Here is an 18,565-nt window from a genome sequence, read left to right on the forward strand (position 1 = left end):
CGAGAACGGTTGAGGGTTTTCTCAGCCCACATACAGGAAGACACAAGCCTTTTTTCTTGTTTCACTGTGATAGCAATTGCATACGTTCAACATCTAATATTACTTTGCTCATGCAGAGAGAACTGCTGAAAAGCTGCTGAGCTGTCAGAGACCATCGTTATGCTCAGACATGTAGTACAGACCCACCCGTCAGGACTACTTCTGCCCACAGTTTGGTCAGTCCTAAAGCTCAGATGGGCAGCAATTCTCTGAGCTGTACAACTGCTACAAGTTACTGGCTTTTGCTACTAAGCAAGTAAGAAGTGCCACTGATCAAGTGAAGAAATATGCAGCTGAGCAGAGGATTTTTCATTATAAATGCACTTCTCCCCTGTTTTATGTTTAATAATTAAGCTAAATGTGCCAGAATAACAAAGTGTTTAGCAGAGTTAACAAAAGATTGCGCTTTAACATGCTATTAGATCTTCAAGAATTCAGAGGAGATTACTCACTGTTTAAATATTATAAGTAAAATAAGCTTCAGACATATATGAAAAGCGATTTAAGAGTTCCTGCTGTTAAAAAAAAGACATGCAGAGGCCAGAAGTGTTTGAAGATTATGCCTGAACTGCAGGCATGAATGCTGACCCCAAACCATATCATTAGTATAAGGTAGCTCACTAAAAAGAGGAAAGCATTGAGTCAGGGCTCTTCTAGAGACATTAAAAAGCGGTTTCTGACTAGAAATTACACAGAAAAATGTTAGCCTAGCTTATTTTTCAATTAGATTTCTAGACCACAGTACGAAAGAACAACACACAAGGTTTTGTGAGCAATAACATAAAAACGATATTCCATCAGAGCTGAACTGGCATTGCTCCTGCCATCATGCAGTCATCCTCTGCTGTGGATGTGAGGATGGTTCCCTCCCAGAGGCTTCTCTCCTATAATTAAGTACAGTCATCAGGAAGAACAAGATGTGAAAGAGAGCTATTAGAAGTAAATAAATACAAAGACTCAAAAAGACAAGGGCACTAAAGGTCAGGGAGAGAAACAGAAAGGATTATGAGGGTGAGCAAGAATGTGGAAACTGCAGTTTGTGAGACATTCTCAGGATGAACTCTGAAAGCTTTGAGGGAGCAGTTACCACCTTATCTAGACCAGGATTCAGAACAGGAGGGATGCCCATTCTGGAGACTGCATATACTCACAGGCTTGGGGTAAGAGAAATGTGCAATTGCTCCAGCAGACAGAGCACTGAAGGAAAAGAGCTACGTGAGTAATGGTACTCACCAGGTGTGGTTCCAGCATCACTTAATCCCACATAAGGACAGGCTGCCATCTGACAGAGTAGCAACGGTGTTTGGATGGCAAAATGATCAGCTGATTCTGCAGAAACACACAGGAAGTTAAGGAACAGCCTGGGTGTCAGACACCAATGATTTTGATGGGCTAGAGTGATCATGAAACTACATCCACAGCCTCTAGATAAAATAGGGAAATGCCTGCAGCCTTCTGCTCTGTCCACAGGACCTGAAGTGTTCCAAAAAACTTGAACCACCAAGCAGTAATGCAGAAGAGACATGAAGAAATTGCATTCCTGAAATGGCTGCTATGTGACAGTGGCACTCCAGACAGAGCTGACTCAGGCTATGAGATCAAGAGCTTTGTGCACTCTATAACCTTGTTGAGTCCAGTCTGAGCTCTTTGGATGTAAAGTGATGCCAAAAATCCTGCAAAGGTGTTGCATGGATAATTTTCTTGTCACCTTGGGGAGAGTGCTGTTGGTTGACACCAAAACTGCTGGGAGTCAGAAACTGAACTTCTCAATCAGTGTTTTACACCTCTGAGTCACTTAGTCCTCAAAATGTTCCTTGATGGTTGTATATTGAAGCTGTTCAGTGTGTTAACCTTTCATCTTCACATTCTTCTGTTAAAAAAAAAAAACAACCAACACTCAATTCAACTCTGTAATCTAGGTCTTAAGTTTTAGGTTACTTTCTCATTTGGGTATAAAAGGAAATTGAGTCACATCAGCCTGTTCAAATGAACTTTCAGATCTTGCTTTTGCTTCTTACTTCGTCAGCACAAAGTTTGCCTTAACCAATGGTGAGAATAAAGGTTGAAAGAGAAATTCATATATACACATCAGAGATCCAGGTCAAGTCTAGCCTCACAAATAGATTTTAAGGAAGGAGAGAGCTGAACATGTCTGGTTCAACACTGGGTGAAACAGAAGACAAAGAAGAAAGATGAAGGTTTAAATTATTAAGAATAGAAACTAAAACAGAAGAAGCAATAGTTGAGAGAAGAGGAACAACGCCTGTTGGATGTTCAGAGATGGGATGAGTCTTTGGGGAAGTGTCACTGACTGTGCCTAGGAATGGGTGTAGGGGAGTTCCTTTAAGTGGGGACTAGATCCGTAATAGAACTCTAAGTTCTTGATTTAATTTCATTTCTGCACGATTTCCTGTGCTTTCTGTGTCACTTTGTAAGAAAATGTTTTGTTTACTGGTCAGTATAATAGCAACCAAGATTTCACATCTGAGCTCAAGAACTCCTTTCTGTCTAGGAACAACCATAAAACTGAGCTACCTTGTGTTACTGGATAGGTTTTCAATTTTAGCTACTTCCAACCTAGGGTTATAATTGTTGATAATTCCAATTATTTATTCATATTAAACCCTCTATTCCTACTTATAAGAACTGAGCTACATATAGATCAGAGTCATAAACAACAGTAAGACAGTGAATACGTGTGTTATGTTTTAACATACTTCTTTTTCTGTGATTGCAGATTCAATCACAGTTCTTGCTGTCTCACTCCCACTCTGTTAGACATGAGTCACAGGTACTGGAAAGTGAGCAAATCATCCTCCATGGTTAGCGAACTTGCAGGATAATCCCTTTAATTTGCCAATCCTACCCACCCATGCAGCATGAAGAATTTAGTAACTTCAGCCAGTAAATGGTCAAAAAGGTTAGCAGAAGATTTGAGATTCTTGGACTATTCCTTCTACTTATTTGGTTGCAGATTCACTGAGAGTTTTCTCAGGCTTTGTTTGTCAGGATGGAAGAGGCTATCTGGCTTCTCTGTGTATTAGAAATAATAATAGTTGCCTCTGTCATACCTATTTAATATTCCTCAAAAGTGGCTTTATGCTTTATATAAGTAGAAATAATATATCATGGATTTTTGTGGAGGAATTTGGCAGAGTATATCACAAGCAGGCTATGACTTGCCTTTTGAAACAAAACTGTTATTTCTTGGGTTTGGTGCAAGGTGATGAGATTTATTATTAGAAGTTCAGGAACATGACATTATTCTCCTGTGCTGGTACATACCGATTTAGTAGTAAGTTAGAAGATTTATGAAATAATTACGTCCTATTATTTGGTCTAGTTGCCCTCCAACACCTGTAGAGGCAATTAAAATTGTTGCTGCTTTAGATTATTGCAGAGAATTGATAATGCTGGCTTTAAAGTGCCATTGTACTTGGGAACAGCTGCAGAGAACCACATGTGAGCCAAGGATCTGGCACTGACAGCATAAGTTTTTCCTGGTCCCAAATGCTTTCCTTTCTGCTTGAACACACTGCCACCCATGCTCCTTGTCAAACTTAATTCCCTTTGTTTTCAGTCCCACAGCCTTTCTCAGAAGTCTTCCTTTCTAAAGATAGCCCCACACAATGCTCCTTTACCCCATTTCTCATGTTCTGCTTGACAAGCACGGTCACAGCCACAGACCCCAAATTCTTCTTTCCTGATACTAATATGCAGAATCAACAAGCCTCTGCAGGAATTAGCTGACTGCAAAAATGTTTGCTTGACACAGAGTTGGGCAAGGCTTAATGTTTATTAAACTAAAACGCAATTAGAAAGAGAACGTATAAACCAATTAACTGATGCATTTAAGCAGAGATCCTCATTGCACTGATAGCAGTTTTCAATGAGTTACAAGAAGCACAAAGGGTGCCCAAAACACAGAGGTGGTATTTTCAAGGTGGGGTGGAAAGGTTGGGTTTGGGGTTGTGTTTTGGTTTTGGGTTGTTTTTCCAAATCCCCATTGATCTTAAACTCCCAGAGATCTTGCAACTATGTGTTTGTGACCATCTTCCACAAAAATGAACTTTAACTTTACTGAAGAAAGTTTCACATTTTTCTGGAAGAAAGGCGAGTGCTCGTATTCTGGATGGAGTTGCAGAGAGAGCACTAGAAAACAGGGACTAGGACTCTGAGAATAAAAAATGTTTGCATTTATCAGGAAATTAGTTTATCTTTTGATGATTGTGGTGTCTACAGGCCTCTCACCCAGTTTCATCAAAGCACACATTCCAAAAAGCCATCTTCTAGAAAAACAATGACAAAAGAGGATTTTGAACTATTGAGAACTTGAAGTATATCAGCTCTCTAGAACCCAAACCCATGAGCAAATAAGAAAAAATAGGTTAGCATTTAACCTTAATGGGGGGGTCAGGAGCTTAATGGGGGGGTCAGGACGTGGTAATCAATGTCACTAGTGTGAATTCTGAGATATAAAAGAAATTAAATATCAGTATGAAACAGAAGACCTAGAACATTTCCAATATATAGCTGCAATATTTCATGCTGTTCTCAGTGGTGGAAACTGGACTGCTTGTGAAACTAGAAGAGTTTTTAGTTCCTATCACTAAATAGAGATTTGAATACAAATTCTATGCTGCAGGCTGCCAGCCTTTTCTGATTTAATTTCCTGTGGGATTTTCAAAGATGCCTAGAGTTTGAAAATTTAATATTTCAGCTAGTGGATGCCACCACAGAAGTTGCTTTCTTCAAGTCCCTGGAAGAAAAGACAGGGCCAAGGTTTGGAAAACCTGCCTTGGGGCAAATCCTCAAGTAGAGTGTTACTGGTTGTCACTGATTTGTTATTAATTTGAGTTGATGATTTTTGGAGATTTTGATAAGGAATAATTAGGACTAATCAATCAAATGAAATCACACAGAAATATCAGTTTTTATAGAAGATAGTGGTGTAATGTTTTAAGTAGTCATAGAGATGTTGTGTTTAGTTTAAAGTAACCATACAACCAGTTATGCTGCTGGACGAGGTACCATTGTTAGACTGTTTGGTAAGGATGATTTATGGTCCTGGAGACTAGTTGTTTTAAAAGATGAATTGTGAAAGGGCCTCGAAGCATGTCAAAATTGCAATGTGAGCCAAAGTCCTTGAGTCAAGGACATTAGGGGGTCTTTCTTTTGAGTCAGTAGTCCATGGTGGTCGCAAAAGCAGCCCCCCGACACATTTCAGGACTCAAGTACGTGTGACCGAAAGAGGTGGCAATATGAAAATGAGTTACAAGCATTAGCATGTTTATGTATGAGAACTTGATTAATATGTATTACTGTATCCAATATGATCAGCATGTCATATAAGTTAGGTGTGAGTTGTTGGTGAGATGACTCCCCTGCGCACCTGGCCATTAATAAAAAGGAGTGTCTGCTTATCTACATCAAATTGGTGTCCATAAATTCTTTTATCCCATTTTGGTGACAAGAGGAAACTCCAAAGCTGAGGCCATTTATGCAATGGTCTAAATCCTGTATTTACAAAAACTGACTCTCTCATCCTCAGAGTGCCTTGTCCATAGCATGGCCACCATTTGCAGAAGAAAATACAACAAAGAAAAAAGCAGTTCTGCAACACTCAACAATAGAAGTGGCTTAGGAAGCAAAGCGTTGTGCAGACAAGAATAATCTGAAGGGATTTAAAAAGAGATGCTCATCACATATTTAAAGTTTACCTCCACTCTGCCCTGCCTTGAAAAAGGTTCTGTTGACTTCTTGAGATGCCAGTAGCAACCAGGAATAAACATATGTGCTGGCCAGTCCATCACCTGTGGTAAGACCAGCAGTTCCGGCAGACCCATACATTTCTCAGGGCAGAGTTGTCATTTTATATTCTAATCGCAAATATCACTGGCATCATCAGATCTGGAAAGTCAATGGTTTAATAAAAGACTGCCAAAGTCACAAAAAAAATAGCATCTCTACAGGGGTCTTGCTCTAGGCCTTGGGTTTGTTTTGGGTCCAAAGCACCCAGTTCTTCCTCGTTTCAGGAAGAGGTTGCAGACCTCTTAAATGACAACAGTGATTACCCCAGCTGCTCTGACTTACATCCAGGCCAGCACTTCTACTCTTTCTAGTGCTATGATAATGTTAAGTGATGACCACAGCTTCCTTACAGAAGGGCATTTCTTTACAGGAAACAAAAGATGGCCTTTAAGAAGAAAGACATATAAATCAATAAAGCAGACTTTATGCTTATTGAGATCTTATCCAGGTTTGCTATTTGCTGAAATGTGAGGAACCATTACTTGAGAGCAACTTGAGATTACCCAAAGCAACTCAGAAAGGCTTTTTGCTCACTACATTGGATAATATCTTTACAGTTATATATATTGTACATATTACTAAATAATTCACCCACATTCAGCACAATGTCATTTCTGCTGCCTTTTTGCTAATTGGGAAATCTCAGTACTTCCATTATACATGCTGTTTGCAGTGATGAAATAAAACGAATTCCATGCTGTATGTCTGTTTATGCCCCATACTCTCAACACATGGCAAAGAGAATATGTACAACCAATCAAAATGCTCTCATACTAAAATGATCATGATCCTAAGTACCATCAAACTGTCTACATCAATTCGTTCAATAGCTTTCACTGTTTCTTTGTTTTCTCAGTTCAAGAATTTGAGCAATTACTGTAACTGTAAGAACATTTCTGCCCTAAAGCATAGATGGGCCACACAGCTAATTGACATACTTTAAGCTAACTCTATGAAAATGAATTATGTGATAGGTTCCAAATGAACTGTTTAGCAGAGTCCTGTTGGACTTATCTTTCCACTGTAACAAAAATAGATTGTAGAACAAGAGATTGGGTTGGAGGGGAACATTTAAAATGAAGTGATTAACTTAATTGCTTTTCTTTCAAACACCAGACGTTCTCTAGAAGTGAAGGATGGGAGAAGCCTTTGTTAATGCAGAAGACACAGGGAGGAAATTATTTCTGTACGTGCAACATGAGGTTACTTTAGAAAATCTTGTACTCAACTAACAATCATTCTTGAATGACTGAAACTCAAATGAGTACAAAATGTCACAAGCTTGAAATTTGAATATTTTAATGCATCAATTGCCAAAAGGAGAGAGGCATGGAGAGAGGGAGTCAAGAGCAATCACCAAATTTCTCCATTCCTAATGTTTTCCCACTGTAGGCAATCAGTCTTGGCTTCAGAGAGATAGGAGAGGGCTACCTTTGAAAGCAGAAGGCCATCTTTAGGATTCAGCAGTTAGTTCTCATTAGAGGGTAGAGGCAGCTTTTCTTCTGGTGCTCTTACTCCACTTTCCGTGGGAGTGTGCAGTGGTTACTGGGCGTCCAGTGTTCGTGAGCTCCAACAAGCATCTCCTGTCTCTGTTTCTGGCTTGAAAGTCTCTGAGCAAATATGGTGGAGCAGAGATGAAAAACCTGCTGGTTTTCATCCAAAAATTTGGTAGGGAAACGTCCCCAGGTCCAGGAAGAGCCTTAAATCCATGACATCCAGCACGAATATAACACTTGCTGGTGATGCATTCCTTTCTCAAAGGGAAAAACAGAGGCCTGTGCATGAAGAAGACAGACTGCCAGAATCACTATAGCTCTTGAGCCCAGAGGAGGAATCAAACTGCCAAGATGTTTAGAGATTGAGGGGAATGATCAGCCCTAGGGACAAGCCCTAGAAAAGGAGGGTAGAAAAGTTCTTAGGATTAGAGAAGACAGCTGAGACAAGCTAGACAACTTAAAAAAGTAAAAGGTAAATCAAAATAAAGTTGAATAGCAGGGCTAAGAACAGTAAGGTTACTCTTGTTCAATGAAAAAAGTGAAAGAAAAGAGAACTTTGCATCTTTCATACCCACATACTGCAAGAGGCAGGATTTGACAGCACCCACATTGGACTGCTGCAAGTCTGAAAAGACATCCATGATAGTATTCATATGGAGGTCCATCCACAGGGTAAATATACGTTCTGGAAAGAATTAAAATGAGAAGCTGATGTTTCTTTAATCATAGCTGGTGGGCTACTAACATCCTTGAAACCTGCCTGACTAATCTATTGTGCAGTGACAGTGTTGTCAGATGACTGTTCATACAGACCTCCTGGACCTCAGAGGGTACAAACCTTTCTGTAGGGAAAATTTCTGGACTGTGAAATAATTGAAAGGGCCTGAAGTCCTTGCTCAGCTCCCATTTTGAATACCTGTGAGAAAAGAAGTGATTGCACTTCACAGAGGGTCATAGGACTAGCTCAAGCCAACTCAGGTTTTATAAATCATAGTGCTTTTAGATATGTTTCCTGTATACCTTTGAGATAAATAGAAGCAAAAAAAAACCAGCACAGGCATTTCTCTGCCTTATCTACTACTTTTTTGTCACTTGGAGGTCCATTCCCTGTCCATATAAAAGCCTTCTAGGTGGTACCAGCTTTAGCATCCTACAGCTGCCTTCCAAGGATGATGGGGCAGGCAGCTGTTTCCCCAGGGTTATCACTGACCCACACTACAGATTTGCTGCCCAATATGTTTTGCTTGCAGGATAACTGCAGCCACACACACTTGCATGAGGAGATTTTCCATGATCCAAGTGCCACACTCATTTACCTACTCCAACCACATGTAACATTCCTTCAGCAGCTACTTACTCACGATAAGAAATAAGCTCAGGGGGAAGATCTTTTTTTCAAAAATTCATACTTTTCCTCTAAGCAAATCCCGACCTCTTTGAAGATTTATTTTATCTAAATCTGAGAGAGATAAAAAGGTGCCTTAAATATAATTAATAATTTGATCTAAAGTGCAGATGAAAATCAGGGCGGGAGTTTACCTACATGTTTCAAAGGTACATTGATTTCATGTGTTTCAACTGTACATTTTCAATGTACAAAAAAGCAGAAATAATTGTAATAGAAATAAACATCTTTAAAAACGTTATATTTATCTGTAAAGTTGAAGGCCTAATTAATCTAAAAATTCAAAGTTATGTTCCTTTACATCAGAAGGTGTATACTCTCAAAAATAAATCCAGGGATTATGTCCTCAGTTCAAAGGAGGTCAGTGAAAGAGGCAATTAATTCTCTTACTCCTTTTTCTTTTTACTAAGCATGGTTTTAGGCACGACTGTCAAACTGTTGTTAGCCAGCATCAACCAGTTGTTACCTATGAGAAGCTAAAAATTAATTGATTTAAAAGTTGCTTGTTAGATCCTCCTGACACTTGAAAATCCTTCTGATTAAAAAATGAATAAATAACACAGGTTTTTCCTGTTTGAACCTTAGGGATTTTTTGCTCGCATGCTCATATTTAACAATATGACTAAAAATAAGGTTGTATCAAAATACAATTTTATTTTCTAAACTAAAGCTCTTTCGTGCAATCCAAACCACCAATTTAAGGAATTTTACAGTGTTTTAACTCCTATTAAAAAGTGGCTTAAATTCTGAAGTGTGGTGGGTTGACCCTGGCTGGCAGCTAAGCCCCCACCCAATTGCTCACTCAGTTCCCCCAGAGGGATGAGTGAGATAACTAGAAGGGCAAAAGAGAGAAGAAAACTTGTGGGTTAAGATAAAGACAGTTTAATAAGTGAAGGGGGGTGGGAGGGAAAGGGATAAAATAATGAAGTGGTGTCTACCTGGACTTGTGCAAAGCATTTGACACTGTCCCACATGACATCCTTGTCTCTAAATTGGAGAGACGTGGATTTGACAGATGGACCACTTGGTGGATAAGGAATTGGCTGGGTGGTCGCACTCAAAGAGTTTCAGTCAATGGCTCGATGTCCACGTGGAGACCAGTGACAAGTGGCGTTCCTCAGGGGTTGGTGTTGGGACCAGCACTGTTTAACATCTTTGTTGATGACATGGACAGTGGGATTGAGCGCACCCTCGGCAAGTTTATTGATGACACTGAGCTGTGTGGTGCAGCCAACACACTGGAGGGAAGGGATGTGCCATCCAGAGGGACCAGGACAGGCTTGAGAGGTGGGACTGTGCAAACCTCATGAAGTTCAACAAGGCCAAGTGCAAGGTCCTGCACATGGGTCAAGGCAATCCCAAACACAAATCCAGGCTGGGTGGAGAATGGATTGAGAGCAGCCCTGAGGATAAGGACTTGGGGGTATTAGTGGATGGAAAACTGAATATGAGCTAGCAATGTGCACTTACAGCCAGCAGGTCAAGGGAGGTGATTTTCCCCCTCTACTCTGCTGTTGTGAGACCCCACTTGGAGTGCTGTGTCCAGCTCTGGACACAACATAAGAAGGACATAGACCTGTTGGAGGAGGTTCAGAGGAGGCTATGAAGATGGTCAGAGGACTGGAGCACCTCTCCTTAAGAGGTCAGGCTGAGAGATTTGGGGTTGTTCAGCCTGGAGAAGAGAAGGCTCTGAGAAGACCTTATAGCGGCCTTCCAGTACCTAAAGGAGGCCTACAGGAAAGGTGGGGAGGGACTCTATCAGGGATTGTAGTGATAGGACAAGGGATAATGGTTTTAAACTGAAAGAGGGTAGATTCAGACCAGATGTAAGGAAGAAGTTCTTTACTGTGAGGGTGGTGAGACACTGGAACAGGTTGCCCAGAGAAGTTGTGGCTGCCCCCTCCCTGTCAGTGTTCAAGGCCAGGTTGGACGGGGCTTTGAGCAACCTGATCTAGTGGAAGGTGTCTCTGCCCATGGCAGGGGGGTTGGAACTAGATGATCTTTAAGGTCCCTTCCAACCCAAATCATTCTACAATTCTATCATTCTATGATACTGCAAAAGCAATCATCACCTCCCACCAGCAGACTGATGCCCACTCAGCCTCTAAGCAATGGCTACTTTGGAAAAACTCCCCTGCCCTTTTTTACTGCTGAGCATGATGTTATATGGTATGGAATATCCTTCAGGTCAGCTGTCCCAGCTGCATTTCCTCCCCAGCTCTTGCCCCCTCCCAGCCCACTGACTAGAGGGACAGACTGGAAAAACAGAGAAGGCCTTGGTGCTATACAAGTGTGGTCCAGCGAGAAACACTGGAGTATTATCATCACTGTTTTGGGCACTAATCTAAAACACAGCAGCATATAGGCAGCTATGGAGAAAATTAATTCCATCCCAGCCAGACCCAGTGCAGAAAGGGAAAATGCAGTTTTGAAGCAAACAGTTGAAATATTCTGAAAATGTAAGAAAACATGAATCTTCAAAATGAAAGCTTTTGTTTGGAAAAAAAAAAAAAAAGGAAAAATGTACATTCAGAAAGCTTTTCTTGAATATGGATTAATCCAGAAAAAATCTTTAGGGTACAATTTTAATCTGAATGGACCATACTTAAGTAAGTAGTAAGGACCATACTTAGTATTTTCCCAAAAGATCTGTCTCTAGTAACAAAAATCCCTCATACTGTTTCCAGAAGGCAACGAGGCAGACTGGGATGAGTTATACAAGCTTTGGTCACTAGAAGATGGGGCATATCAGGTGAGCAAGGACCTCAGGTGTGAGGGTCAAGCTCAGCATTGAAAGACCACTGGAGAGGAACTGTCAGGAATAAGCAGCAGTCAGTTAGGAGCAAAGCTCCTCAGTGCTGGATCTGATATCCTTCAACATCCTCACCACGAACTGTGTAACAGGACAGAGCTGTGTGGGTAACACCAAATGGGAGGGAGCCGTAAAATGGAAGGGCAGGGATGACGTTTGGAGGGACCTCAGCAGACTGGGGGAATGGTCCAACAGGAATCTTATGAGGATATTAATAATAATTTGAGAGTGGTGCAGCTGTGGGCCACAAGCCCAGGGAAGGCGTTTGAATTATCTGTCTCTGAAGATTTTCAAAACACAACTAGATACGGTCCTGGGCAACCTCATCTAACTTTGAGTTTAGCCATGCTTTGAGCAGGGGATAGGACTTGATAACCTCAAGAGATCTCTTACAATCTATTTTTTCCTATGACTCTGTGATTTTAACTTGTCTTAGTACCACAGTGGTGAACCTCCCTTCCACACCTTTACTTTGTGTTCACAGCTTTGTGAACGTTCAAGTTACTAATTCGGATTACTAAATATAGTAACTAACTTGCAGCAATTAATAATGTGGAACATTTAGTGACACAAATCTAAATTACCATTTGCTCCTACAGACATTCTGACCTCCAGAACAAGATTTTGTCCTTGCTATTATTTTATCAGTTCAGGGTTTTTCTGTTATAGCAAAAATACCCCTTGACATTAAAATACATGAAACCACTTTGGTCCAACATAATTACTATTTCTTTCATTTTCACTTCACCAGTAACTGCAGTGGTTTCACACTCCTACACACTTTTGTAAAAGGTGTTGTTATGGTGATGTATTTCACATGCTGTATTTTTCCATATGCCTCTGTTACCACTTATTTTTTGTGTCTCTTGTATAGTTAAATATGCCCACAAGTGACCAGTTTGGAGTATTTAACCATGGAACAGCTGAGATTTTTCTTGCAGATTCATTTTTGTGTTACAGCTTGGCTTTACTTATCTGTCTGTGAACTGCCTGATGCTTCACTTGTCATTTTTCTCATCTGTTCTTGTAATTTTGCAGCTTCCTGTACTTCACATTCATTGGGGTGAGAAGTTTGCTGGTGTTTGCCAGCCTTGTTTATCCTTCACACCCCAGTGCTGCATTACAAAGAGCTCCATCTCTCCTAAAGCACCCGCGAAGGCTCAGCCTTTCAAATTGCTTAATCGACTGAACATTAATACTGCTCAATGAAAAAGGTATCAGCTTGGGTTTTCAGTCTGTTGTTAGTGGTAGACAGAATGAGAACTCCACTTTCACGTGTGATTATTTTTTTTATTTGTGACGGGGTTTCCAGGTCGCTTGCTGTTGAGACAAAGTAAAATGCATGAAATTGTGCAATATGTACTCAGCAGCCCTGAAAGGAGTATATTCTTGAATAGCAGAGCAGTGCTACAGTAAATTGCCTCTTTATTTATTACAAGATTGCATAGAGGAGATAACAGCAGAGCTATCAAGACTGTGCATATATATGGGTTACAGTAGTAATGAGAAACAGCTATGCTAATTAACTCTGCTCCCTAATGAAATTAAATTTGTGCAATAAAAGACATTTACAATAAAGTCAATACAAAACCAAAGAATATCAGTTTCTAATTTCTTCACTATGGCAAGGTGACACACACAATATCATGATTATATATTATCATGGAACAGTAATCATCGACAGGGAGAAAGGGAGACTTATTTTTGGTAGGCTGAGGTTGTTCCAGTTTCTACCAAAGAAAACAATAGTTTCCTTCCCTCACTCCTTCCTCTCCTCCAGACATGCAGACTGGTAAATTAGTGAACTTCTCATTTTTTAAGTCAATTTTGGAAAAATAACTTGATACATTAATTTGCACACATAAATTCCTTAAATGCAATGTAAGCTCAAAATATAAGATTGAGTAGAAAACATAAAGCAGCACTTTTTCCCACTGACCTCACAATTATTTTCATGACTGAGACAATGGTGATGAAGGGCTGTTGACGCTTCCATTTTGCCCTGTAACATTTCAGTCAACTTGCTTGCTGGTCTGTCTTGGGGACAGTTACATCATCTCCATTGTTGCCAGATGGATGTTGACTTGGCCATGCCTTCCCGTCTTAGATGTCCACTCATGTCATTCTACCTGGCCAGCCTTGTGTGTCCATGCTCTGTCATCCCACTGATGAAAGCAGAGGTCAGCTTTGGGGTCTGAGGTAGCTAGTGGTTGTTCACTGGTCATGGTGGCAAAAGGCTATGTGTCTGTATGGTCTGTGTGGGTGCAGGCTTCTGAGGTTGTGGGTAAATTTCATCTGATGGAGACCCAGGCACAGGCTCTGTTGCAGCCTCAGCTCTTGTCACAGTACCATTGGGGTCCTCTGGAGCTTCATGGCCTGTGGGGATAGGTGATGCAGCAGCGGTGGTTGCACACAGACCAAGTTCTCCTCAGTCATTAGGCAGTTGATGATATTCAATGGAAGAGAGGTTGAGGGGAGCCCACACCTGGGATTTGTTCCAAAGAGAGCTGAGTATGGTGCACAGTTTATTCCCAAGTGGTGAGCTTAATCCTAAACAAACTGCACAAAGCATATTCCCATAGACGAATCACATGAATTATTGTCTGCCATCCACACCATGAACATCTCCTTAATATTGCTGTTCAGATGCTCTGCTAGTTCTTGGTTTTGAGATTGTTCTGGTTTTCCATGCAGCAAGCTGATCTAAGGCCACAAATGCTTTAGTCCTGTCATGACTTGAGTAATGGATTCTGGTCCATCATGACTCTGCAATACAACAGGGGCTCCAAAAGTGAGAAAGATATCAGGAAGCTGTAGAGCCACCTCCACTGCTTTTTTTGACATAAGTGGACAGAAAACACGAAATTTGGTGATGCAGTCCTGGTACACCATTATCCACTTCAAGCTGTCTAGACACGTGAACTGCATATTGATAAAGTCAGTTTGTCCCTGTGCTAAGTTCATCTTGTTCAGAACAGACTAGCCAGCAAATTGTTCCAAGTGGTGCCTTCCTTTTTCTTGGCATACTACACAGAAGGATTTGAAGTACTCAACAGCATCTCTGGTGATGTTTTCAAACAAGTGTTTCGTGACATGGTAACGGCCACCATAGCCAGTAACCATATGCCCTTTTTTGATGATATCTTATGTATCTTCAATGCTCACATAATACAAGGGAGATTCCTCTTTCGTCCGTCTCCTCTTAATCAGCTTCTCAGTGTCTCCACATTTTAGAATTTCGTATCTGAAATGAGGGAAATAGCAAGCAGTTTATTAGCAGCAATGCTGCGTACCTAAAAGGGGAAAGCAGTGATGTATACACTTAGAGTTAAAAAAACAGAAAGAGGAGGTTCTCCATACTTACTTTGTAAGCAGGTAGTATTCATGTCTTGACTTTGACTTGGGATTCTATTTTGTCTTCTTTATTTCAACAATAGTTGCACAATACTATGCCTTTGGCATTATCTACTTGGAGCATTTCTTATTCTTTTTGTATAGTTCTTCTCTAAATTTAACTTCAAAGGCCTGAGGCATCTTCAAGAATGATTACTTAGCAAGTAGAGAAATCTGATTCAACTCCCTCCTTTTATGTACAACTGCTCTTGCACCAATTTCTGACGTATGCTACAGTCATATTGTGAAACCAGTCATTTTGTAAAATGACTAAAATCTTCATCCATTTCTCAAAATGACTTCCAGTTATTTTGCAAAATTACAGAAAATAGTAGGCAGGTATTATGCAAAATATCTTATCTCTATCTTTTTTTAACTTATTAGATGAAAAGACAACAGAAAGAGCTGGTTTATTTCATTTTATTTCCCAAACTGTACAAAATCACACAGTATATCGCAGAGCAAACTTTATATTTTCTAAAATAAAGACCCGTGTGAGGTAAACTTTAATTTGTAAAAGTTACAGCTATTTTAAATTTTTGTTTCCATTGGATTGATATTTGAAACACCTGACCTTCCTCACTAGAACTATAAGGACAATAATTCCCATTTTGTGAAATGCTAGAAACCATCAGGCATTTCAGGTGATGGCCAAGTAAAAAATGCAGTCCAGTGGTGTAATAAAATGGTCATTATTTTCTGAAATGCCTAAACCCAGTAATTTTGTGTGGCTAAAACAGTCATTTCATGAAAGAACTGCAAATTTCCAATCTTTTTTCTTTTTTTTTTTTTTTCAAAATAGCTGCTTTCACAGTATCATCATAATATATACAGGTTGTCTGCTGTTTGGATTTAAACTTCTGAAGGCCAGTTTACTGTAGAGAAAGATAGTTTTATTCCTGCAAGCTGAATTTAACTTACAAACTGCTTTTCACGACATAAAACTTAGTGATGCTATTTCTAGTGTATGGACATGTTTCATGTCTTGAGAGATCCTGATTCAGCTGCTCCTTCTGTAATGGAGGACAGAAACCGTGGTCTGTCTCCACATATGTGGAGTTTGCACTCATTCATGTTTCTCTGCATACAGCCCCAAGACTGGTGAGGGTCTCCAAGGGTATGATTCAAGGTTGTCCACCACAGCATTTTCCATCAGTGCAGATACAATCTGTGCTGCCTTTCCTTATTTTCTTATTTTGTCCCATGCTTTTGTAGCACCTGACTAGTGGAGTCTCTGTGAGGTCTCACATCTTCTAAGGAAAAGTGTTGGGAAAACAAAGTCCTATCTGCATTTCTTACATGTCTCTATTAGAGATCATGGTGCCACCCCTAGTGGATGCCTCTGTCCTCAGACATAGGCAGATTGTTGTGTTTATGCTGTAAACCTCTAAAACAGATCAGAGGCTGTGAACTCTTGACCGTGAGTCTCCTCCTCTCAGCATGCTGCCCTTGACAAGCACAAGTCAGGGTCTTGCTTCCCATGTTCAGATGAAATATTTGGAGATGCTATTAAATTTCTGTACTAACATCTGTGTTGCCTCTTTTGTTGGCATTGGGCATGTGGTCCTTCCCGACCATGACCCAGCCATGGATGGGGTTGCCTGTGGATTTGATAGCTGAGCCCCCAGTTGATGGCATGTTACCCTTCCCAGCTACGGGACTTGCACCACTTCCATTAACAAGACCTCAGAGTCAGGTGAGCCCCAGCCACCCATGGGTGGCACACAATTAATTGAGAGCACAGCTACCAGAGCTAAAGAGCAACACCAGCCAGGCACTCCCAGACTGGAGGTGTTACTGGGAGAGAGGGAATTGTTACTGGTTGACAGTGAAAGCAGCCCAACAGCCTGTCTGCTGCCTCACCAGAGGAAAGAGGACTATATATTACTTACAGTTATACTTCAGGGAATGAATACTGTATATTATCTTTACTGGTATTTCTTTTCAACAAAAATCTGACTTATTAAGCAGTTGTTTGCAAGTGGCGAAAATTACCTCACAGAGCACCAGAAAGTTCAGTTTGATTTTCTGAAGTTTCTGTCTGTGATGTCAAGCTGATGTTTTATTAATGACCTCTTGACTTTTGAAATCAGCTCTTGTTTCCAATCAAGTCCTAGCCACAGGGTTTACTTACAGGGAAAGTGCACACAAAGTCCTATTTCTTTGAGAACAGCAGAAATGAGTGACTTTACGGGTCAGAAATGTCCAATTCTGCAACTCTATTAAGGTTTCTACTCAGCAACTGCTGCCTCTGCCGCCTTCAGGGGTTGTCACGCTCATCTCTCCCCATTTCTGGAGAGAGCATCAAGTGCCTGAAAGCCCTGTCCTGGTCTGCAGCTGTGGAGGTCCCTCCTTCCCCTACCAGCACCTCCAGTCTAAGGCACCCTGGTCCTTGGGAGCACATGGAAATGTCAGGTGACATGGATTGGTGGAAAACTACCTGGAAAGAAAAGATCTGGATTCTAAAGGGAATTAGATGAGTAGGATTACAGTTTGGTAAATGCCCCAAATCAGCATTGCTGCAAAAATTAGTCTCACTGTATGTATCCTTGCATTGACTCAATTTTCCAGGACTCCCTGGTGAGCTAGAGAGAGAACTGATGCAGCTGAAAGCCATTCAGCAGAAGAATCCTATATAATCCTACGGAAAGATTGATGTGAGAGTAGGAACAAGGAGTGGTGGAGGGCAACTTTGCTCCTGTCAGTGAGAGCACCACTTTCTGGCAAATTTAAGGGTTCTGTAAGCAACATGAGATGAAGGCCAGAGACACAGTCTATGTTATCTTGCCACTGTGTGGCAGAAATATGCTGATATTCTGCTCTCGTCTCCTCATCCTCTGTCACATTCTCCAGGTCCTATCCTCAATATGTTCTGCTGCAATACAGTCTTTTGTGTTCTCATGTGGTTGTTTTCTAATCCAGAACTATCCCCTCTGATCCGGAGTCAGCAAAATCAGGGTCTCCTTTAAGCTTGTGGTACCTCTGACCATGCCGATGCTGGTAACTGGAAATTCCTCCTTTTTCTATAGATTGTCTCCCACTTGTCAGCAGTTCTCCATCACTGCCTCTGCCATCCCCATCACAGAAGACACTTGGCTGCATTTTGGATGCTGCTCTAGCCTTGTCTACACTTTCATTTTCAGGAGTTATTCAGACTTTTCTTCTTCTTCTGTGGCATTGCCTGGCAGCACCTGCACCCTTCCTCATCCCCCCTGGGGGAAGTGAGCAGGAAGGGTGCATGGGAGGGTAGGAGAGAGCAAGAATCCAGTGAGGGGCAAAGCAGGGGAGGCTGGAGGGAGCAGTAATTGGTCCTCCCTGCAAGGCCTGTCAGCACCCTTGCTGGAAGCATCACCTTTGTCACCACCTGGCAGGGCAATTCCTGTCGGTGTTAACCAGACTTCATTCTCTCAGGGAGGAGGCAGGCTTCCCCTGCCAGACACTATGTTGTGGTTTAACTCCAGCCAGCAACTAAGCACCACGCAGCTGCTTGCTCACTCCTCCCCCCCTCCCATTGGGATGTGGAGGAGAATCAGAAAAAAGGTAAAATTCATGGGTTTAGATAAGAACAGTTTAATAACTAAAATAAAGTAAAATATAATAATAACAATA

Source organism: Strix uralensis, chromosome 1, assembly GCF_047716275.1.
Source record: "Strix uralensis isolate ZFMK-TIS-50842 chromosome 1, bStrUra1, whole genome shotgun sequence".
Taxonomy (NCBI): domain Eukaryota; kingdom Metazoa; phylum Chordata; class Aves; order Strigiformes; family Strigidae; genus Strix; species Strix uralensis.